The sequence below is a fragment of the Poromitra crassiceps genome (genome assembly GCF_964638095.1).
Source record: "Poromitra crassiceps genome assembly, chromosome: 28".
Classification (NCBI taxonomy): Eukaryota; Metazoa; Chordata; class Actinopteri; order Beryciformes; family Melamphaidae; genus Poromitra; species Poromitra crassiceps.
Genome location: NC_139651.1, coordinates 10,573,454 through 10,598,927, shown reverse-complemented (window position 1 = coordinate 10,598,927; position 25,474 = coordinate 10,573,454). Strand labels below are relative to the sequence as shown.

General features: G+C 47.4%; 1 protein-coding gene across 3 annotated transcripts in view; it reads right to left on the bottom strand.

Moving 5' to 3' along the window:
- Window positions 1-25,474, bottom strand: part of ankrd11 (ankyrin repeat domain 11) — a 169,534-nt gene that overhangs the window by 143,143 nt on the left and 917 nt on the right. The gene's annotated exons all lie outside the window — the stretch shown is intronic.

The window sequence follows — 25,474 nt, the reverse complement described above, 5'->3', positions numbered from 1 at the left end:
CAAAAAACCACAATCACATCATCACTGTGAAATCCTAGAGAAATATCAGCTCCTTAGCTTTAACAATTTTAGAACATTTAAAAGCACGTGTCTAATCTATAAATGTTTACACGGCTTGGCTCCTCCTCCTCTAGGGGAGTTCATTAGAAGGAAGAATAGAAATTTGAGCACAAGGGCAGCAGCTAGGGGGGACTGCGAAGTCCAAGCTAGAAAATCCACGTTCTCAAAAAACACCTGGTCGATCAATGGCAGCACTAGCTGGAACACACTTCCTATGGCTATTAGGGAAAGCCCCACTTTTGCGGCATTCAAAAGCCAGCTCAAAATATGGCTTAAAACAAACCAAATTTGTGAACACTAGCTTAATAGCTGCCTTCCAAATCTTCTTCTCTTCCTGCACTAGGCACTTCACCACTTAAGTGTAACACTTAAGAGAGAGTAGAGTAGCCTTCATATTGTTTCTATGTATTGTTATCTTGTAACCTGTCGAATGGAAGGTGTAGTATTCTTCTTTTAGCACTGACATGCTGCATGTACATCCTGTCTGTGTTTTGCTGTAATTTTGATGTCTGTAATGTGTGGTATCTCTTGCGATGACACGCTACAGGTATATCAGTTTGTTGCGTACATCCTGTCTGTGTTTTGCTGTAATTTTGATGTCTGTAATGCTGTGGTATCTTTTGCGATGACACGTTACATGTATATTTTCAGTCTGTGCGTTGAATGAATGAAATGAGTGACTGTTTTGATATTTATTGGGGACAACGGATGTAAATTAGCATTAGCTAACTCCGGCATATTTACATGTTTTTGTATATAGAGGCTTCTGTATTTCTGAACATGTCCATTAATGTGCATTGTCCCGTCACAATAAACCAATAAAGAAAGAAAAGAAAGAAAGGCAACACGCGAGAGCGCGTTACGTCAGTACATCACTCTAACATCAACAAACGGGTCCACCCGAAAATGTGGCTACACTTTCCCAAGATAGACTCAGACAACACTGGTTGCAACATTTGTGATGTGAATTGCAAAGCTGGCCAGGGAAACACCTCAAACTTGAGGAAGCATGGTCAAACACAAGATATATTTACAGTAGCTAAATGCTGAAGACTGTAACGTATTACTAGATAGGCTGAGGGTGAATGAAGCAGGCAGCGCACCGCAGGTAACGTTAGCAGCACCTCCTCAGCTGTAACGTTGAGAGAGGCATCGACTACAACATCAGGTAACGTTATTTAATTAGCTAGCGTTAGCTGGATAAGTTGTTTCACTGCCGTTGTAGTTGTTAGATAACGGGGCTTTTCACTGTCTTCACAACGACTGCAAAACAGAGATCGTTAACGTTAACGTTGCTGCAGTAATTGTCAAGGGTTTAACAGAACGTATTTCCTCAGCCTGTATAGTAGCTATCAACATGAAATAAAAAGCATTTGACAGCTTAAACCCGTGGCTTTTTATTTGGAAGGGTTACATTTGCCGTAATCTTTATTAACATTTCTTAAAATGCATTAGAATCTTTTTATTTTTATTTTTTTGGGTTAAAGATCTTTTTTTTTAAATTAACATTAGAGCAAATATAATACGAAAAGCCAAAGGGTTAAGCTCTCAAATGCTTTTTATTTTATGTTTCTATGTACTACAGAGCCTGAGATATGAAGGCTTTAGTGAATACCTACCGCTCTCTCTGAGAAGTTTGGACCGTTTTCTGTGAGAAATACAAAGCTCAACCTATTAACGTTAGCGGCTAATTTAACAGCGTTTTGTGTGTGTGTGTGTGTGTGTGTGTGTGTGTGTGTGTGATCACACTAGCCTGTTGGTGTGTGAGAGAGAAAGAGAGAGTGAGTGTGTGTGAGAGAGAAAGAGTGTGTGTGTCATGCAGCTGTGAGGTAAATGAAGGATGTAAACTAGCTAGTAAGCCATTCATTCATATTATTTAACGGTTGCTGTACACTGGAAGAACTCAAACGTCAGGTTGAAAAGATGAATGGTGCCACTGCCAGTTCTATTCAATTTAAAAATAAAAATGTTGTTTTTTCTAAGAAAGAAACTAATGTAGTTGTTTATTTGAAGAGATTTGTCTTATTTTTTGGTGTATATTTACGATAAGCCTTTGAAAACACAAAAAAGGGTTCTTATCCGATTACTCGATTAATCGATGGATTATTCGGTAGAATACTCGATTACTAAAAGAATCGATAGTTGCAGCTCTACTATGATGGTGCAGAGTAACACATCAGTCTACTATGATGGTGCAGAGTAACACATCAGTCTACTATGATGGTGCAGAGTAACATGCAAGGAGGTAGAAAAAAACATCAGTCTAGATCAGGAAGATGAGAAGGTGAGGCTGCCAGATGGCTGGGAGGAGGATGGAGGACTGGATATCAGTCGAACAACAAACCTGCTAAATAAAAGGCTGGTATTAAATGAAGGTCGAGAAGTGAGAGGAGAGGGAGGAGAAGTGAGGGGAGAGGGAGGAGAAGTGAGAGGAGAGGGAGGACAAGTGAGGGGAGAGGGAGGAAGAGAAGGGAGGAGGAGATGAGGAGGAGAAGGGGGGAGGGGAGGAGTAGGGAGGAGATGAGGAGGAGAAGGGGGAGGGGAGGAGGAGAAGGGAGGAGATGAGGAGAAGGGGGAGGGGAGGAGGAGGAGATGAGGAGGAGAAGGGGGGAGGGGAGGAGAAGGGAGGAGATGAGGAGGAGAAGGGGGGAGGGGAGGAGGAGGAGGAGAAGGGAGGAGATGAGGAGGAGAAGGGGGGAGGGGAGGAGGAGGAGGAGAAGGGAGGAGATGTGGAGGAAAAGGGGGGAGGGGAGGAGGAGGAGAAGGGAGGAGATGAGGAGGAGGAGAAGGGAGGAGATGAGGAGGAGGAGGAGGAGATGAGGGCTGCATTGAGGCAGCAGCAGCACTCGTGACACAGTTAGCGACAGCGCTTGTTTGTTGGGCGCGTCGAGCTTAGCTCACACGCTCTCTCTCTCGCTCGCTCACTCCCCCTCGCTCCCAATATTCTGCTGTTGTCAAGGTAACCAGCTCTCTGGACTGCAAAAAAAAATCTTCACATTCAAAAAGATACATATTTTCAAACACCGGGGCCCAACCTGAAACCCAACAGTGTTCTCAGTGTGCAGTATGTACGTGCACTGGAACGCTTTCCCCTGAACTTTAAACTTGCCCAGCATTGAACACCAGCAGCAGTGTGCTGCTGTGTGAAGTAGGCTTGCCCACCGCTTCATCAACTCGTGACAACACCGGTGTTACCGGTGACCCGGTATACCGGTAAACGTTAAATAAAAGGCTCCTATGCTGCAGTCCTGATGGTCCTGATGACCGGTAACACCGACTACCACGGCAAGCCTACCATGACGTGCACTATGTTCTGATGTAGCTGGATAGGAGCTAGAGAAGAGGAGACTAGCTGGGTCGTTTTGTAACGATGCCGTTTTGAGCTGCTCCCTGGAAATAAGTGACCATAATAATAATGGTGGTTTTGTGAACGCCTGCCTCTAAAACGTGGGGTCAACGTCACGCCACATTTGGCCGCTGACACACATCTCTTGGCTCGAGAGGCCGGGGCTCGTTTACGACTTGACGAGCAAAAACACACACGGGAGCTAGTTACATGCCTAGCATTCACATAGCACTACTTCATGGAAATAGGAGAGCTGGATGGTCGGTGTGTGTGTGTGTGTGTGTGTGTGTGTGTGTGTGTGTGTGTGTGTAAACACACACAAACATGCTTCTTCATTAAGGTGCTCTTATACTCGAGCAAAGCTCGGTGGGGGTGGGGCCCCGCGAGTCTCCGTGAGTCACCGTGCAGACCTCGCGCTGGGGGTGATGCCATTATACTCAGAAAGTGATCAGCATGTATTGTACAATGGTGAGAACAGCCCGTGAAAAGTCGCAATGAAACACTGTGCAGTACTGAGTGCGCTTTCACTCTCAAACGACCGTACATCAGCACATGAAGGAATCACCAAACTTGTTTTTACTGAAAGCCGTTTTTACTTCTCAGCCCTGATAGCCTACTCTGTGCTGCTTTTAATCTCTCTCAATAATGCTCTCAACACAACACATTTACTTGGTGAAATGACTAAAAACGAACAGTTGCAAATCTAAGTTTATAGCCTACCACATGGGTCAAGAAATGTGGCGAAAACACAGCTCAGTGTTCAGGGCTCAGTGGCTCGAAAGCGGCCATGTTTGGAGAGAAGCTCGCGCTGTTAGAAAAATAATCAGGCACAACGCGAGCACCCGACGGAGCTAGCGAATAACCACGCCCAACAAATTTACATAATTTGACGCGCCCACCCCTCGCTCCACCCCCGCGCCCTTCACGGCAGGGTGAGCATAATTCAGCCTTTAGCCCTCAACCACACTTTTCTTTAGATGTCATACAAACTGCTTTCAACAACATGGGAGAGAAGACACAAGCTCAACAGAACAGCCTCTTGCCAGCTGAGCACAAAACTATCTGCTACAAGTATTAGACTTTCAGTCATCTTCCATAATATCAGAAGCATATGGTTGCTAGCCGCAGCAGCATGCACGCTGTGCAGATGCCAGCACCAGCAGAGGCAGCAGCAGAGGCAGCAGCAGCAGTACTACAGCAGCAGTACTGCAGCAGCAGCAGCATAGCAGCAGTACTACAGCAGCAGCAGTACTACAGCAGCAGCAGCAGTACTACAGCAGCAGTACTGCAGCAGCAGCAGCATAGCAGCAGTACTACAGCAGCAGTACTGCAGCAGCAGCAGCATAGCAGCAGTACTACAGCAGCAGCAGTACTACAGCAGCAGCATAGCAGCAGTACTACAGCAGCAGCAGTACTACAGCAGCAGCATAGCAGCAGTACTACAGCAGCAGCATAGCAGCAGTACTACAGCAGCAGAAGTACTACAGCAGCAGCAGCATAGCAGCAGTACTACAGCAGCAGCAGTACTACAGCAGCAGCATAGCAGCAGTACTACAGCAGCAGCATAGCAGCAGTACTACAGCAGCAGCAGGGACCAGAGCTGGTGCAGAGTGCAGACGCACAACCTGAGAGGAGAGGAGAGGGGACCAAGCCCACACTGGCCTCTGGATGGAATACATGATTTGGATAGCATATGTTATGTTAGAAGAGCAGGAGAAAAGCAGGAGATTTCAGAAAACAAGTATGTGTCCACCCTGATGTTGATACAGATCAGTTGTGCGTTTGCCCAGGCGACGTTAGTGGACCCTCCAGAAGCCTAGCTTGATAAACACCATATAATACAACAGTTGCTCTTAGCCCGTGCTCTCTAGACACGTAGCGACAATTCCCATGGTCTTCAGCTGAGCAAGTTATCAATCCTTCAACTGAGTTAGTAACATCACCCACCCCAGATTTCATCCTGTGTGTGTGTCGTGTGTGTGCATGTGCGTGTGCGTGTGTGTCGTGTGTGTGTCGTGTGTGTGTGTGTGTGTGTGTGCGTGTGCGTGCGTGTGCGTGTGTGTGTGTGTGCGTGTGCGTGTGCGTGTGCGTATGCAGGCGATGGAAGTGGTTCCCCTGTGGTATGGTTGTAGTTAAGGCTGAGTGATATGGCAATTTTGTACAATTATTTTTCCGATACATAATACAGCGTTTACATAATCATTAAGTTATTAAATGCTTGAAATCTAAAATCTGCCAACTCACATGATTGATAAAGATTCTTTCGCTCAAACCTCTGACGGTACGCTCGTTTCTTTCTTTGCCTTCCCTCCCCCACTCTTGTCGACTTCAGCAACCCAAACAGAAAGCACATGCAGGGTCTTTACAGCTGCACTAACACCATCCGCTATCTATCTATATTAGCACGCGATATCAATCTAGATTAGCACAGCTACGCAGCGCTTGGAGCGCTGGTGCCGAGCGCTTTGGCAGCATCTGCTGAGCGCTGAAGCGCGCGGGGGGGTGGGGGAGATGTCTCCGGGTGATGTTGCTACACATTAGCCTAGCTAACGTTAGCTACAAAACGGCAGGATGCCAGCTCTTGTTCAGCTGCTTCATCCTCATTGGTTGGTGGAACTCTGAAGTTGAAGTCTGAATTTGATGAATTGATGAGCAGTGCAAGCAAAACACTAATGAGGGTTTCCAACTTCCACTCGTGGGAATTGGAAACCCTCATTAGGGTTTTACTTGCACCTGTGCTTAACCTGCCTTTTTGACACAAAATGCCCCCCGTGAAAAGGGTCTATTGATGAGCAGTGTGCTTCAGACAAAGTTGGAAGAGTTTAAATTGAGAAAACTTCTCGTATCTAAATAGAGATGATAAAGTAGCTAGCTTCATAGTCTCTGGGTGCTGTGAAAAAACAGTTCCATATGAATATCAGATGGGGTACAAGAGCATGTTAGACACTGTACTGCTTTACCATGATGCCGTTACTTGTTTAGAATAACATTTACTTTGGGTTTTTCTCTGAGCCGTCATTTGAATTGAAACTAATTTGACATTTGACTAATTTGATTGTGAGATACACCACATTATTATATTCAACGTCAAAACAAACTGCATCGCAAACAATTCAGAATTTTGATTAAGCATTGTGAGGTCTCTGGTGATTCCTCCTTACAAAAGGTGGATCCAAAGCTATGTCAGATAGTCTGCTCCAATGGATGGGCAGCAAAGTTTCATCAATCAGATGAGACGATGTTCCTACAAGCGTCTTGCACTTTGAATTTGCAACGTTTTTAACAATGTGGCCAGCAGGCCTATTATCACCCAGGTAGCAATTTCATGTTCCATCACAGCAGCAGGCAGTTTGCTCCAGCATTCAGCCTGGCAGAACCTGAGCACACACACAGATCTGCTGTTTGTCACCTCCTGTTGCCATGGTAGCAGAGGAAGACAGAGACACTGCATATTGGAAATGGAGGAGGAGCAGCACATGGTACATTATCGACATACATAAACACCGGCACATGTTCACACAGTGCACATGCTCACATAAACACCCGCACATGCTCACACACGCCACACAACAAGTGTGTTGCTTTGTGAACGCCTGTAGACTTCCTGTTCACACACGCACAATTCTCAGCCAGATAAGAACGAGACATTTACTCAAACTCTCCAGCTGACATACATTGTCTCTTCCACACAGGAGGCATGCTACTAAATCCAGAACAATCATGCCTGCCAGATAATCCCACCACATAAGGAAGTGAAACTCGCAGATTGCTATCATCATTACCGGTTCACCTTGTTCTTCAAAGTGCAGCGTGCCTCCACCACCACATGTTAGCAGCTAACATGCTCAGATAGCTTCACAGATAGCATTGATCCACAGGACGGCTGTGATCGTGCGCTAGAGTGCTTTTTCTTCTCCTATTGCGCTGACGGGCAGGCTGGCTCGCTAGCCGATAGCTCGTGAACAAGAAGTGAACAGCGCGGCTAACTATGCCTGTCACCTGTGTGTGTGTGTGTGTGTGTGTGTAGCATGCATGAGTGTGTGTATGTGCGTGTGTGTGCTCAGTCACTGTCAACTTGCCAAGGAGCCATTTCAGACGCTCCTTGGTATTCCGCTGGGCATGTTTGTCACTGGCCATCTCCACTCTCCCGACAGGCCCACGGACCAAACACACCTGCTGAGTTTCCTCTGTGCGATCTCTCATTGCGTCCTGATCGGAAAGCTGTCTGCCCAGCAGAGCAGGAGGTGCATGAATTAAAGCAGGCTGAAGCTACCGCAGAGGAGCACTCGATGGAGGGGAAATCACTAAGGCAGCTCGTGGGTGTGTCGGGACACGTTGACCTGGGAGGAATCGTCGCTGAACGCCCGCTAGCTGCTACGTACGCAGCAACACTAACCACGGGTGGCAGAAAATACTTTAATTTTGACTGCCTGTGACTTTTAAATTCAGATATGATTAAATATACCATCATGAACAATACATACTACTACTGACACCATATGACTGTATGCTGTGTGTTGTTTCCTCCTCTCTCCTCGCTGGGGAAGGTAACTCACAAAGGGGCCTGGCTGCTGCAGAAGAGGTCTTTGATCACACATGAGAAGCAAGTGACAGCTCTCTCCACCTTCTGTGGAAGCAGGAACGGAGATGAAGCCAAAATGCCATCTTCACGTGCAAGGCAGGAGGAGAGACATCTCCACCACCACAGCTCTCAGTCAAAATCACACTATGCTTTAGCAGATCAACTGTTCCTGTGAAGACGTGTTGCGCTGAGAGTGAGCTGATGAATAATATGAAACCAAACCAGTTCTCTCAAGATGAGAGAGCCCTTCAATGGAGAGGCCATTAGTTTACAGTCAATTTGCATAATCTGGGCTTGGGACAACAAGAGTGAGGCCTGCTACCTGCGTGGGTTATAAAGGTACCTGCATGACAGAAGCTCTCTGTAGCGGTCAGACATGCATGACGTGTGCACTTTACACTGATTTGTTTTCAGAGGAGGAAATGAGGCAAACGATTAGGCGTCCAACGATTTAGCTAAAGCTAAAGCTGAAGTTCGTTGATGTAGTAGCTAAATCTGTGACTGGAAAAAAGAATGTTTTTATGGAATATCTTAGTTTCAACTGTATTGAGCGAACAACGGGCAGCTTTGTGTTTATATGTGTGGTTTGTGTGGAGTTTAGGAACTCACAATCTCTATTTCAAGTGAGCTTGCTAGGTCAGCGCTAACCCCACTTAAAGCCTGCTTGAAGAAGAAAACAAGTGGGGGCGGAGGGACTTGGGGTGAGGCGATCATGTGACCATTTGCAGACTTGCTGCTACCAGTTCTTAGAATTGGCGGAGCCTGCGTGACCCATCTAGATAGTCATAGAAGATCTCTGTCCAACGCCCATGGCTTCCTGCCAGCAGCACGTCCTGAGGAACCAGTCCTGCTATACAGAGGTAGAGCTGGAGGAGGAGAGGATGAGAGAGAGAGAGACAGACAAGGAGCATGCGAGGAGGGAACGAGAGGAGTGTGTGAGAAAGCAGTACAAAAGTGTACTGCTGGGCTGGGAGGTAAGATGGGTGAATGAGGATGGCAGAGAGGAGAGGAGAGGAGAGGAGGAGAAGAGAGGAGTGGAGAGGAGAGGGGAGAAGAGGAGAGGAGAGGAGAGGAGAGGAGAGGAGAGGAGAGGAGAGGAGAGGAGAGGAGAGGAGAGGAGAGGAGAGGAGAGGAGAGGAGGATCCAAAGAATATACCCTAGAATCCAGGGGATTCTGCAGCTGCACAGGGAGTGGCCATGCCATGGCCGTACCTGTGGGTGTGGACACACACCTGCGGGTAGTGTACGAGGGGCACGGGCAAGAGTGCCCCAAGAAATGTCAGAATGCCCCTAAAAACCATGATCAAGATGCCCCCCAAGATTTCTGATCATTTTATTTTCATTCAATTCATTGAATTTCCGTTTCCATCTCTTACACACACACACTCAGCACCTGCAAGCTGGTTGCAAGAAGAAGACGACAAAGAACACACACACACACACACACACACACACACACACACACAGTGCTGTTGTGCAATAATAATAATATTGATACTTGGCGTCCAAATATCGATACAATATCATCAGGCATGGTGTAACAATTTTTTTCCCCACCCCTACCCCTTACCCACAACTATAAATAGAAGCCCCTTACCCACAACTACATAATTGATTGGGGAAAACATCCATAATAGAACAGCTGTAGCCTTAAATAGATTTCAATTTCGGACCGTTCTGCAACTGGAAAGCGTGTTCTTCCTAAAAAGTCCCCCCGCACGCAGTCAGTGCCACATGGCCCACAGCAACCACGTGAGAATGAGCTATAAAACAAAAACAAGAGGAGGACGCTACGCAATGTAACACCTAAGGCAAGCTATATGTAATGTTTAGTGCGTCACTGCCCCGCCCCCTTCCTTCCTTTTCATGAAACTGTCACATGACTCAAACAGGAAGTGCAGTGATTGTGGGTGAGAACTGGCTTTGCATAAGTAACGAGCAGGAATAAAAGGCTGTCCTACATCCACGCCAGAGATTACACTGCTGGCTGCTGTTTCTATAAAAAGACTCACTGCAGGGACTAGAACTGACACACATACACACTCACATGTGTGTGTACACACACACACTCACATGTGTGTACACACACTCACATGTGTGTGTACACACACACTCACATTTGTGTGTGTACACACACACACACACACACACACACACACTCTCACTTATAGGGAAGAGGGGTTCCAGTGTCAAAACAACTCGCACGATCAACGTTGACTTGACTGCAGTCACTGACTGACAGATCTTTTTAATATAAGCCCTGGCTGACACTGGCAGTGAAGAGATGGGCTGGAGAGATTAGCGCTATAGCTCCAGGCCAACTTGAAACGTCCTCTATATTTCCCGTTCTTCGATTTTACTTCTTTTTTTAGAACGCTTCCTTGATAGGCAAAGCAAACAACACGGTGACGACATGTCTTTGCAGCACGTGACTGAGGGCTATCGTGCTTAGCTAGATAGCCTGTAGCTAACCGAGCTAACCAGGCGGGCCTGTCGCTTTAAGAAGTGCTCGCTGAGCTGCCACATCTTCAGGAGGGAAAGTCCCTGTGCAGCCAGGCCCAGTGGAGAGGATGTGTTTTTCCACTCCCTGCAGACTCTGCTTCAACACACCACCAGCTAACTGCCTACTCCTGCACCTACAATGATATATGCTTCAACACACCACCAGCTAACTGCCTACTCCTGCACCTACAATGATATATGCTTCAACACACCACCAGCTAACTGCCTACTCCTGCACCTACAATGATATATGCTTCAACACACCACTAGCTAACTGCCTACTCCTGCACCTACAATGATATATGCTTCAACACACCACTAGCTAACTGCCTACTCCTGCACCTACAATGATATATGCTTCAACACACCACTAGCTACTCCTGTAACACACCACTAGCTACTGCCTGCTCCTGTAACACACCACTAGCTACTCCTGTAACACACCACTAGCTACTACTGCTCCTGTAACACAACACTAGCTACTGCTGCTCCTGTAACACACCACTAGCTACTGCTTCAACGCACCACTAGCTACTGCTACTCCTGTAACGCACCACTAGCTACTGCCTGCTCCTGTAACGCACCACTAGCTACTGCTACTCCTGTAACACACCACTAGCTACTGCTGCTCCTGTAACACACCACTAGCTACTGCTTCAACGCACCACTAGCTACTGCTACTCCTGTAACACACCACTAGCTACTGCTTCAACGCACCACTAGCTACTGCTGCTCCTGTAACACACCACTAGCTACTGCTTCAACGCACCACTAGCTACTGCTACTCCTGTAACACACCACTAGCTACTGCTGCTCCTGTAACACACCACTAGCTACTGCTGCTCCTGTAACACACCACTAGCTACTGCTGCTCCTGTAACACACCACTAGCTACTGCTGCTCCTGTAACGCACCACTAGCTACTGCTGCTCCTGTAATGCACCACTAGCTACTGCTGCTCCTTAAACACACCACTAGCTACTGCTGCTCCTGTAACGCACCACTAGCTACTGCTGCTCCTGTAACACACCACTAGCTACTGCTGCTCCTGTAACACACCACTAGCTACTGCTGCTCCTGTAACGCACCACTAGCTACTGCTGCTCCTGTAACACACCACTAGCTACTAGCTACTCCTGTAACACACCACTAGCTACTGCTACTCCTGTAACACACCACTAGCTACTGCTTCAACGCACCACTAGCTACTGCTGCTCCTTCAACGCACCACTAGCTACTGCTACTCCTGTAACACACCACTAGCTACTGCTGCTCCTGTAACACACCACTAGCTACTGCTTCAACGCACCACTAGCTACTGCTACTCCTGTAACACACCACTAGCTACTGCCTGCTCCTGTAACACACCACTAGCTACTGCTTCAACACACCACTAGCTACTGCCTGCTCCTGTAACACACCACTAGCTACTGCCTGCTCCTGTAACACACCACTAGCTACTGCCTGCTCCTGTAACACACCACTAGCTACTGCCTGCTCCTGTAACACACCACTAGCTACTGTCTGCTCCTGTAACACACCACTAGCTACTGTCTGCTCCTGCTATGACTAAATGACTCAGACTCAGTAACCAAATATGCACTGTGCTGCTTGTTATGAAAATGCTAACTGGCTTGGCACAAGCATAAGCACTTATGAAGCAAAACCCTGGTAAAACAGCTATATTACAGAAACATGACAGAAGCATAACAGGTTGAGGCATGATTCAAGCCCGATCAGGGCCAGTTTTCTCTCGTATTTTGCCTTCGAATCAGCAGAAACGCTCAGACGCCATGTTGGCCTCAATATTCTTAAAGGGGGATTTTGGTATTTTTCGAGCTGGACCCGATTTTCGTATTTGTTTATGTACAACTAATTCATGTGAATAGAAATCTCTGAAATTGGTGCAGTTGATGGCTTCAGTTGGAAACCGTTTTTCCCACATGGCCCTGCTGCATTAACAAGCTTGTTTTGACCACTGCCATGATCAAATGATTCTATCATGACATGATTATAGAGAGGGGCAAGAGGGGTTGGTTGTTCCAGGGTCGTGCGCGTGTAGTACGCCAGGGGTCGTGCGCGTGTAGTACGCCAGGGGTCGGAGAAATGCACAGATTTACTATTCAATAACCCTATGTGCTTTGTACCATTTATGTGCTTTCCACTTTTGTATAAAAGTAATCTTATTGAATGTCATGTTTGTTTGTAGCGTCTGAAAAAAGTTACAGGCTTTGGAAAGATATTCATACATAGACACAAATGGCTTTGAGAGAATGAAAAACATAGTACATTAAAACAGGTGTGTCCACACCTTTGACTGGCAGTGTAACGTTATTCAGTCGCCATTTCCTGGTATCACACGACATTTTCAAATCAGACAAGCAGTCAACTAACGAGTCTGTCTCGTCCACACGTTGCCAACAGTCTCTGGGGCGATGCCATGGGTTGGCTGTTGATTACAAACACACATTTTTGCCAAGGCTGTGTTGCTTTTATGGCGCTGGCGTTAGCTAATGATCACATGAAAAAATCATTTTTTCACATGAGTGGGAAAGGGGGGAGTGGAACGTGACGTAAAGTTGTACCACATTTTGGAGGGTAAAAAAAAAGCAGGTTTGAACCCATAGAGGGCACTTTTGCTGCTGAAAATGATACAGTTTGTAGAATATTAACAGTTTGGTCTCAGATGTGGAGATTTTGACCAGAATCCTTCACACACCACCCCAAAAGCCATATATATTGGTTAAAAGCTGAAAAAATGTGTTCTGGGGGTTAGTTACACTTTAACTTCTTTCTCAAATAAGGCCATATCTTCGGCAGATTTCATAAACCATTTTGAGCCATGCTGCAGGCTAGCATGCTAACACTAGGGCTGGCACGGATCACGGATAATCCGTGACCCGTACGGATCAGCCCCCACGGTTCGGAACGCGGTTCGGAACGTCAATGGTCCGCGGACCCCCCCCCCCCCCCCTTTCGTTTCATTTAACGTTTAACGTTAGTGTATGAGAACGCCCAGCGCAGCCAGACACAGACAGGCATAATCATGGCAAGCACAAGTGAGCTTCCTCATCCCTTGTCGCTGCTGTAAAGTATGTCTGAAGGCTGTGGCTAGTGGCTACTAAAGACAGCGTCACACAAACTTATTTCAACACCTCTGAAAAAGCACAGGAATGCGATCAGCGTGCTGCGGGCTGCACAAGTCAGATAACGAGAGCCACAACACACACACACACACACACACACACACACACGCGCGCACACGTTTCACAAACACATTATCACCGGACGGTGAAATGTTGCCTTAGGACACATAACAACAAAACAACACGTGGGGCCACTGAGTAGCTTAACGTAGCATCAACGTTATATTTCCAGACTGACCTGCGGTCTGGTCTGTAGGTCTGTACCCGTGTCATGTGGCTGGTGCAAGCAACAGCCACGAAGTTAGGCATAGCAGTGCCACCTAAAACAGGAAGTTGGGTCGTTCTGCCTTCAGAGTAAAAGCTACATTGTGTCACTTATGACAAAAAAATATTTTTTGAGCTGTGCAGGGCAACAAATGGTTAGAGAATTATAATAGTATTAAAAAAATCTAATCGAAAATCAAATTTTGAGAGAAAAAATCTGATATATATATTTGTTTGCTGATCCGAAAAATCCGTGATCCGTGGCTCAAAATCCGTCACGCGATCCGATCCGTGGGTTTTCTGATCCGTGCCAGCCCTAGCTAACACTACATCGCTACCAAACTACTTTGCAAGACCCGCCCTACTCTGCCTCCGATTGGCTGTACTCCTTGGTTAGGGAGAGCGAATGTTGTGTTCCTCTTATCCCATTGGTAGGTGAAATATTCCTTTGCCTCGCTGAACATGATCGGATAAAGCACAACCAAAACAGTGCCATGTGTTGCATCCTTTGTTTCAAAATAAAAGCAGAGTGTGTTGTAAATGCAACTCAATGAGATTTTTCATTACATCTACCATTATTTTGAAGCAGCGGGGGGTCAAGAGTTAAATGTATATAGCGGAAACCCTGATTTCTCTGCAGGGCACAAAGCACACTGGGTATTGAGGTCACGGTGGTAGAGATAGAAACTCCCTTTGCGGGAAGTCAGCTGTGGTGCAGTGGAGCTGTGGTGCAGTGGTGAGGTGGAAAGCAGGGACTGAGAGAGCTACCATGTTTGTTTGGGGTAACAGATAGCGGAGCTGAAAAGATTTTGTAAGTTATGGCTGAATATTTACCCGATTTGGAGAATATGGACGAGGCATTTGAATTCGATGGCCGCATGTATTTCTTTGAGCAGGACTAACATTATATTAGGGATGCACGATATATCGGCAATCATATCGGTATCGGCCAGTATCGGCCGATTTTTTAACATATCGGTCATATCGGTATCGGTCAGATGTTGCAATGTTAATATCGGTTATCATTATCAGCCAAATTCTTCACATTGATATGAAATAATGCAGTAAATCTATGATTTATGGGCTTTTCCAAAGGCTTTGCAAATAAAGAAATGCATAACTTTTTCAAATTCAGTGTTAACATGTGTTTTTCAGTATGTACAAAATGTGATGATCATAAAAATGTGGTTTTATACAGATCATATCGACATCGGTAAATATCGGTTATCGGCCATAACAGCAATGTTAATATCGGTTATCGGCATCGGCCAAAATTTTCATATCGGTGCATCCCTACATTATATGGATTACAAACTGAAGAGCTTCTCTCTCTTCCGATGTGACGGGGAGCAGGCAGAGACCGACAGAGTGAACACGCTGCTGCTGCAAAAGTTAAAATATTTTCCGCTGGGAGTCGGGCGCACAAAAACGCCGGAGCGCTCTGAAAATAGACGCTGGGCACAGCGCACTTTCTTTAGACGTCCGTGTGTGCCCGCATACGCTCTCCCCCCATTGGAAACAACTGAAAAAAGACGCTGGACCTGAGGAGAAGACGCTAGGTGGACACCGGCCCTAAACCCCACGCTCAGTTCAAAGTGCACTTACAACACAAACAAAGGTGTGGAGCTCTGCCGCTGGCTCAACAGCTCGGCTCATTTTGTGACCATGAAGCCAGGAGAGAGAGAGAGAAGAAGAAGGAGTGAGACAAGTCTCTGCAACCACCCAGAAGAAACCTGTCCCAACTTCTTACAGACAGCTCAGAACATGTTAAAAAACAAACACCCTGCCAACCCAGGCCTAATCGCCCTAGTGCTTACCCCATCCCCCACCCCGCCAGAACAAGACGATCCGCTCCATCACCGTCACACACACCTCTGAGGAGATCCAAGTTCTCCTGGAGAGCTGGATGAACTCAGGAGGATGATGACACACTGGCCTCATTTGTCTCAACCACAGTTTATCTATTGGCTCAATTCCACCACATTTTACAGCCCTGCACAGCCCGTCACCACTCGGCTCTACTTGCTTCAACCCGATGGACGTTCTGCTTCGACCGCCTTTCATCTGCCCCCGCCCACACCTGGTCGTCCAAGCGACCGCATATCTGCCCTCCACCCATGTCCCGAAATATGCTATAACATAACGTTACAATTAAATCCATACACAGAACTTTTAAACTGTTTATGAAATACTGGTGCCTCTAAATGACCTACAGTGTGTGTGTGTGTGTGTGTGAGTGAGAGAGAGAGAGAGAGAGAGAGAGAGAGAGCAGTGCTGGCATGACCACAGTCCTTGATCCTGGCCTGAGCAGCCAGCTCATAGCATCACAGCATGTTGGGCGGGTGTTACAGTGTACATAAGCAAAAGTGACAATCGACCAGGAGAATGGATATCACTTTGTTGTTAGTCAAAACTCACAAGCGCTGCTAAAGGGGCGGGCACGAGGGACGGGGTTTGCGCTAGAGTGAAGCCTCTACCCCCGCGGCCTCTCACCAGGCAAAACCGCGGCTTCACCAAGCGCCTGCGGCCTAGCGGAGCCGACGCAGCACTAACTACACAAGCGCTTCAGAGCAGCGGACTTTTGGACAATTGAAACCACCGCGCCGATTTTATTTCACCAGAGGCGAAGGCAGCAAAACAAAAGACTGATGGAAGAGCATAATAGAAGAGAAGAGTAGGTAAGTAAACTGGTATGCAGCGCTGCATTGACAGTCAGTAGGATAGAGAGTAAACACGATTCTGCCTGACCAATCAGTCGTCTACAATGTTTTCACGTCACCGTATGAACCCGGGTTCGCAGAATAGAACCCCGACGAGGCAGGTACTAAAAGTAGCACGACTCAGCCCCAAATCAAAGCGAGCTGGGCCGGTTTATACCGGTGGGATGAGACCAAAAGTCGAGTCGAGCGGAGCGGGACCGCGCTACTAGCTGCGGTGGGATTGGGCCAAAAGATGACGGCCCTAATGGCATCACAGTGAGCCAGCAACAAGAAGTCCAAACACCACGGCCTCCACACAGGCTCCAGACATAAGCCTTGATAGAGAACACCACACACAAGTAGGACTTCTGAGGCTTCTCATTGCAAAAAGTAGCATCAACCATGGGTAGAACAATACAGTCAGTACGTTTACACGACACTTTAAAAAAATCTTAATTATTGCGTTAGTCCGCCTAAAACCGGGCTTTTGAAATACATGTAAACATGTTAGCTCGACTGAAATCGAAGTGATAAAAGTCCGGCTAACACACCCAGATCATGCGGTTGGGAGTCGATTTACTCCTGCATGTAGACAGGCCAGTCGCACTGAACATGGGACTGGGCTGAACGAGGCGATCAGCGCATGCGCTAAAGTTCCCGTGGCCAGCCTTTGACCCGGAAGTCGAACGGCGTGTAAAACTGTTACGTTAGCGTCCAGGGAGCGATTCGCTAAAGCTAAAGCTGAAGTTCGTTGATGTAGTAGCTAAATCTGTGGCTAGAAATATTATTTTTTCAATGGAATATCTTAGTTTCAACTGTATATTGAGCTAACAAGGGGCAGCTTTGTGTGCATTTGAGAGACTTGCTGCTACCAGTTGATAGAATTGGCGGAGCCTTGCGGTGACGCATCTACAAGCTGAAAGAGTGGATATCGCCACCTATGGTAGCGGAGGCAACGACTCCATCAATAAATCAATTTCCCACCCGTGCTTGTATACTGGGACAAGGACAGTAGTCTTGAGTAAATAGCCTCATCAAGCTATAACCATCGCTGGACTTAACTGTGCGTGTGAAGGTACTGAGTGTTGATGGGATGATGACCCACAACCTTCACAAATCACCAGCACTCGCCCGGCTGTAAAGAGAGAAAAGAGCTGATTGGTGAATCGCCCGGCTGTAAAGAGAGAAAAGAGCTGATTGGGTGAAAATGCGTGTGCTGGTCAAAAGAGGCTACAGAGCCTTTGTGTTGTGGTATATATGGCCCCGCAGGCAGACTGGGGGGAAACAAAGTATGGCTGGCGGCGCGGTGCAGGCCCCTCCCCCCTCGGTAGTGTCCTCCCCTCCCCCCTTCCTGTCGCTGCATTTCAATGTAAATGGATGGATTGAATGGCTGCAGCTGGCCCATCAAAAGGCCAGGCCTGCTAAAGGGCCCTGATGATTGAGATTCACACCAGATCCTCCCCCACCACCACCGGACACTTTGTCATATCAGCCACACCTCAGCATCTCAGCTAGCTTTCTAGATGATCTCCCACACGGAGAGGAGGGCTGCTCACGACCCGGGGCCGAGAGGAAAATGAGGCTGGTGCCTCGGTCTGAGCACGACAGAAGTCTGACTCCGCAATGAAGCCACTTCTGAAAGCAGCGATTGCTCTCGATCCCAAACACGTTTGAGAGTGACAGACAGACGTGCTTTAGAAGCCAGATCAACAACGAGAAGACAATCTGAGACGCACCTACAAAGATAGAGAAGACTATGAAACATTTAAAGCCCGGTGTATTTTGTCATTTCAAGATATTTAATGCGTTTCTGAGTCATGCCCTGACGATGTCGATTAGGGGTCGACCGGTTAATCGGCCGGCCGATTAATTAGGCTGATTATTGGCATTTTTAATCACCTCACCGGCCGCTGCCTGAACTCACAAGGCCGGTTATTACAAACGATGAACCTGCTCCCTGCTGCACACGTGTCCCGCTCGCGTCACGCTCTTTCCAATAGGCCCATCGCTTGTGAAATCCGTTGGCCGGTTGCTGATATCTTCGCAGTCATTTGGTTATTCCTTGCAGCTAAGCTACAGAGGGAGAATGTTTTAGCGTGTATCTCCTTGGTGTTTATAGTCATATAGAATCACATGACAGGACTATACAGCAGGTGCTCGTTAGAAGAACGTTAGAAGAACATTTGAAATACAACACCAACCGTTAAAACAGGTAGAACAACTGACTGGAGGGGAGCTTTAAGAGTGAGGGGAGGAACGGAAAGGGTAAGAATGTCTGTCTGTCTGTCTGTCTGCCTGCCTGCCTGCCTGCCTGTCTGTCTGTCTGTCTGCCTGCCTGTCTGCCTGTCTGTCTGCGTGTCTGTCTGTCTGTCTGTCTGTCTGCCTGTCTGTCTGCCTGCCTGTCTGTCTGTCTGTCTGCCTGCCTGCCTGTCTGTCTGTCTGTCTGTCTGCCTGTCTGTCTGTCTGTCTGCCTGTCTGCCTGTCTGCCTGCCTGCCTGTCTGTCTGTCTGGTCTCTTTCCCTCTCTATCAGTGACGGGCTGAGGAAACCAAAACAGCCAAGACCAGAGAGACACATCACAGACTGCCATCAGCTGCCAGACCTGGCCGACTAACCTCAGGAGTCCTGAGGAAATGTCCTGAGGAAATGAGGAAATGTCCAATGCCACGTACGGATAGAGCTGGGCGATGTGGTTGAAATCAATTCAATAACATGATAATCGTAAGGATTCTTCTCTAATGAATGAATGCTCAAAAGGAGCCCAAAAAGAACATCAAACCTAACAGGCACACAATACAACACAACACAACAACAAAACATGAGCATAATACTTTGTTTTTATCATTTTCAAATAAAGAAGTTCAAAAGTGCCAAATCAGACCAGGTGTTTCAAGGATGGGGCCAAGGATGTGGTGCCTCTTTTAGGGCCTGTGTCAACCTAGCTTCTTTTCCTCAGGTCCAGCCTCTTTTTTCAGTCGTTTCCAATGAGGGGAGAGAGCGTATGCGGGCGCACACGGACAACGTCTAGAGAAAGTGCGCTGCAACCAGCGTCTATTCTCAGAGCGCTCCGGCGTTTTTGGGCGACTTTAGATGTAAAAAAGGTATGAGGAAGGCTAACAGCTGCTAAGCTAACATCAGATCACCATACCACGATCCGCATTGTTTATTTCTCCTCACAAAAACGGCTCCAGGCGGCGCTTCTTCCATGCAAAAATGCTAACATTATATGTGAGCGGCCTCTACACAGCAGATTAGCCCTGCTCTGTTATAGTAATAGATATTCTTACAGGCATATAAATGCTAAATTAACTGCTTAAGATAACCAAACTTCAGTTCCACTTGTGTTACCGCACGGACCGCCACCCCCCCCATCACGAGCCATTCCTACGTTCAGTATTAATAACACGCTAACAGTGCTCTCAGCAGGGTGTGCGTACGGGCAATGCACTAGTTCCTGAAATTCTGACGAAGCACACGACCTCTCCAATGGAAAAAATATTCCCTTTCTAAGTGCCAAATCTGTCAAAAGTACATTTTGTGAAAAGGCAGCAGCAGCAGCAGCACGGCAGACAAGAGAACCTTTTCCCTCTGATGTACAAGAGACTCAGGGAAGACGACGTCTGATCACGAGTGGTGCAGAGGCAGGCTAGCGAGTAAACAGGCACACGCTGAGACGCCATCATGATGATCAGCCATCAGGAGTCGGACCTCCGAAACCCCCAAATGAGGCTCTACTGTCCCTCAGGGAGACGACAGGATAGGGGCCCGCCATTTTGTTCCATTTCACTTCGAGGATAGGAGGAGGAGGAGGAGGAGGGTGTGGGGGGAGTAGGCTGGATTTCAAAGGGCTTCAGATGGCATTTGAGTGTCCGCTGAGATTGTGCTGGTAGGACAGGAGCTATAAAAGATTTACACCAGTCGAACAGGGAGGAAGAGAGGGAGGGAGGGAGAGAGGGAAAAAGCAAGACGGAGAGAAAGAGAGGGAGAGAGAGACAGAGACAGAGACGGGCGAGAAACAGGAGTAGCCATGCTTGTTTACCTAAAGGGCCACACTCAGCAGCGAGAGAGGGGGAGGGGAGAGCTGGGAGAGACAGCAGGCAGGCAGGCAGAGTCTGTGCTGCTGGAGCTGCAGCTCAACCACTCTGCCCTGTTCTTCTCTCATCCTAACCTGAAGACGTAGGTTCCATCAAGAAGTAGGTTCCCTCAGAAGAAACTACACTGCTGCTATTGTCAGACACATACTCACAACTTTAGAGCACAATTGCACATCATAACGGGACAAGACGGCACAAAAAGAACCATTTTTGTTTCCCTAAAGACCACTGAGGTACAGACAGGACCACGGATAAACAAAAAATACGCTCTGTGCAATTTTCTTGAACTCTGCTGTAAATTTGAATTCAAACTACTGACGTCAATGTGACAATTTCTTAATAAACAAATCCCTCCGTTTCAAGCATCGTTTGCATTCATAGTAACCTTTGCTTGCAGATCAGATGAAGCTCTGCTGCGGGCGAAGTTTAGCAGAGCAATGCAACTCCTGCACAATAGCCTCCAATCAGAAACACAGAGAGGAAGTGGTGGGACAGACACACTGCAGCCGGGGCCATGTTGACGTCGTCTACGCTCCGACTCGGCACTGCAGACTCCTCCGCGCTGCACCCGAGCTCATCTACGAGCAAACCCAGAGGTCGCTCGAGCCGCGGTGCACCGAGCACACACTTCCTGTCACATGTTTAGGAGCGAGCACTGATTGAGAGGACAACTGGAGTCTGGTCCAGGTCTGGAGTCTGGTCCAGGTCTGGAGTCTGGTCCAGGTCAAGTGGCCATGGATATGAAAGCCATCATGTGGCTCTTGGGGCCATGGCGTGTTGTGGGAGAATTGTGGGCAGCAGAAGAGAGGCGATCGAAAAAGCAGACACAAGAGAACTGCTGGCCGACTTTCTATCACAGGAAATGTGAGACTCTCCCAGCTACCAACACAGCTCGTGACCTCCCTGACCCCGGCAGAACTCCATTTCCTGTTGCAGGCACAAGGCATCGTTTGGTCCTCTGGTACCCGAACAGCAGCGACATCTGGTCACCACTAACGCTGACTGAGCAGGGGTTACAATATAGGAGCATCAGGCCGAATGGAAAACCATCCTTCTTCGGCATTACACAAAGCGTAATCGTTTTGATTGAAAGCCGATTGAGCTATGAAATGTCACTGATTATTTACCAGTCCACTGCAACAAATTCAAATACTTAACGGTAGAGACCGCCCGGTATATCGGGACGATATTGGTAATGGCCTGTAACAACGCACGTCACCATTGGTGCCAAAGAGCTTAGATTGATAAAGAACCCGAAGCCTAATAGTTTGTTCCACTGCAACATAATGACTGCATGTGCTGTTGTAAAGGAAGCAGAAGAGCGTCTCCTCTTGTCTTCAGTAAACTCTTTGTCTGAGATAAAACAGAAGTAGCGGGCCTAGCGGCCATACTGTTTCTGGTCATATTAGAATAATTAAATACCCTCAGCGCCGTGTAATCAGGGGAAATATAGTCTGTTTAACTTACAGAAGCCTTTGCATTCAACAGAGTTGAGTGGAAGCATCTTGTGCAGTCATTCGTTGCCATATGAGCTGCGTTAGCTTGTGTGGCTAACGAGTTAGCTTGTCTGGCTAACGCGTTAGCAATGCAATAAGGTCCACATGTCCTTGCATCCACATGCCCTGTGCTGAATGTGGGTGGAGTGGTTAACGTTATATGCCAGTTTGATCTGACAGCCTACATACATACATAACCATATTTTCATTTGCTGGATCAAAATACTGCCAAACTGCGCTGGTTTTATGAGATGCCATCTCCCTTCCGCTCCTTTGCACTACGTTACAGACAATGCTCCACTCCCACTAACACATGCCTGGTTTGTTTACATCCAGACATTAGAGGGGGGATAGAGACAGTAGTGGCTGGTAAAGACACAACAGCTCCCGTCCGCACCGTTTATTATTATGATCATTTAATTATTCGTTTAACCGACTAGTATTTCTCATGCCGACTAGTGAGCGAGTGGGCGTTTAAACGTTCAACCGACTAGTCGTCAGCATCCTTACCAGCCTCTCCTCCTCTCTCCCCATAGTCCACCCGTCCTCGTCCGCGACTCCAGAAACGAGCATAAACAGAACTACCACGCGTCTGTGGTGTCCGCAGCTGTCCTTGTCCGCCTCAACTCGGGAGTATATCTAGGCCGGGCTTCGCACAGCTCATTTACTGCTTCGCCAAATGACAGACACGATATGATGCGCAGTTTTGTATTACAGAGTGACTGTTTATGTTGAGCCATGTGGCGCTGCAATAGCCAACATCCCTACCTGGTCACGGGTTGAGTCCAGCACGCACCCTGGTGACAATCCGCTGTAACACACCCTGCTCCCAGGGGAACAGCTATCGTGGGTCGGGAGCTAATGCTAGCAAGCATTTTGACACACACTCCGTTTGCTAGCTATTAAACCACGTTAGCATTGAGACGCTTCAGCAGCAGGTTAACGTTAGATGTGTTACCTCCGTCCTTTCGCCTGTAATGTTATGAGTTTATTCCAACGCCGGCACATCGGCTGCCCATCATCTAATGTTACACTAATGGCTCAATTCCACCACATTTAACAGCCCTGCACAGCTCGTCCCCACTCGGCTCTAATCGTTTCGGCTCGATGGACGTTTTGCTTCCACCGCGGATCATCTGCCCCCACCCACCCCCGCCCCCGCATATCTGTCCTTCGCTTATAGCCGAAGTAGACATAACAATTAAATCCATCCACAGAACTTTTAAACTGTTTATGAAATACTGGTGCCTCTAAATGACCTACAGTGGACATGGGCGAATGTGACAATCGGCCAGGAAAATGGATATCACTTTGTAGTTAGTCAAACTCAGGCATGCGCTGCGCTGCGCGCGGACGGAAGAGGCGCAACAGAGTGAAGCCTGCCCTGTACCCCGCGGCCTCTCAGGCAAGACCGCAGCTTCACCAAACACCCGCTGCGGCCTAGCGGAGCGCTGCAGCTCAACTAACTACAGGAGCTTGCTGAGCAGCGGACTTTTTTCACTCTGAAAACAATTGAAACCACCGCCACGACTTTATTTCACAAAGGCGAAGGCAGCAACACAAAGACTGATGTAAATAACATAACAGAATAGAATGTAAGCCCACTAAACTGGTATGCAGCGCATTGACAGTCAGTAGATAGAGTAAACACGATTCTGCCTGGCCAATCAGTCGTCTACAATGTTTTCACGTCACCGTATGAACCCGGGTTGACAGAATAGAACCCCGACGAGGCAGGTACGAAAAGTAGCACGACTCGACTCCAATACAACCCGGGCTGGGACAGTTTAAACCGGTGGGATGAGACAATTTATCGAGTCGAGCGGAGCGGGATCGCGCTACTACCTGCGGTGGAAATGAGCCATTAGAGCTTTGCCTTCCTCGTTCGGTAAAAAGACAAAGTTCCAGATAGTAGTTCCAGATCAAACTTTAGCATGAGGGGAAGCTTCTGCTGATGACAAGAAGCATGGCTTGCACAGAAACAAACACACAGAAGAGGGCGCACTAACGTCAAGATCCTATTGTGACTGCAGAAACCAGTGAAATTGTGAAACTGCTGGAAAACATTGTGCCGCTGATAGTGTCATTCCACGGTACTGACGGTAGTATAGTGTCCTACGGTAGCTTCGTATAAAGCAGCCACCGTACATCGTGCAACACTAATAACAATAAAAAGGAGTACAAATGCCAAATCCATAACTGACATGTAAAAAAAAAAATTATGTAGTCCTACACTCCATAAAAGCAAAGACCTGGCGATTTGATGCTAGCAAATTAACGGAGATGCCTGTTGATGCAATGATTACACTATGTAGGCTATGTGAAAGCAAAAGAAGTTTCAAATGTATTTTGAATCTGTATAAAAAGGTCAGCATAGTTTTACATACACAATGTAAACAACACAGGAGCGATGTGCTATATAGACCTGCACACTATTAAGAGCAGCAATTAGCACAAATTGAAATCCCACACAACGTGAAGAATTGGGCCTTTAACTGTAACATAAAGAAATAGGTCCTGTGCACGCTCAGGGGAGACGGGGAGAGATATGCATCACTGCCTCTGCAGTGTAGTGAACGTGAACGCCCCAACAAGCTGAAACACTCACAGTATCTTGGTGGAAAACACCACCAGCGGCACTGCAGTGTTTTCCTCAGCACTGATACTGCACCAAAGTGGAGAGCTTCTCATCCATATTCTGCTTCCTCTATAGCTCGTCTCTCTCGTCCCACGGTGGTATGCCCCTCTTCTACATATAGGCTATTATTCAACAGTGAAAACACACACACTCCAGTGCTGGAATTGGGCTGGAATTCAGCAGGAAGCCAAACTACAGGCACTTCTGACTTTATATCCCGCTGCACAGCCCACTGATTGGCTACTTAATTTACACAGACACTTCCTGGTGAATTGGTGGTCTGTGTATGTTGCAGGCAGGCAGCACAGTTCTGTATGGTGTTGTGTTGTAGTTAACCTGCACCTACACAATTTCTCTGTAGGGTCCCTTTCTTCTTACTTGTATCTTTCTCATCGCACATTCAATTTGCTTTAGTGGTGGGACAGAAAAGGCACAAGATGGAGAATGCTTCTTCTCTTGACAGGGGACGTAGTGGCATGTGTACTGCTAGATGTGCTCACCTCGATGTGTCAGAAAAAGCAGGTACAATACTATTTGGTTAGGTCTAACGTTACTGCCCAAATAACTGTTGTGGTAGCCAAATGTAGGTCTATGGTGGCACGTGACGTGTACGTGTGTGTGTGTGTGTGTGTGTGTGTGTGTGTGTGT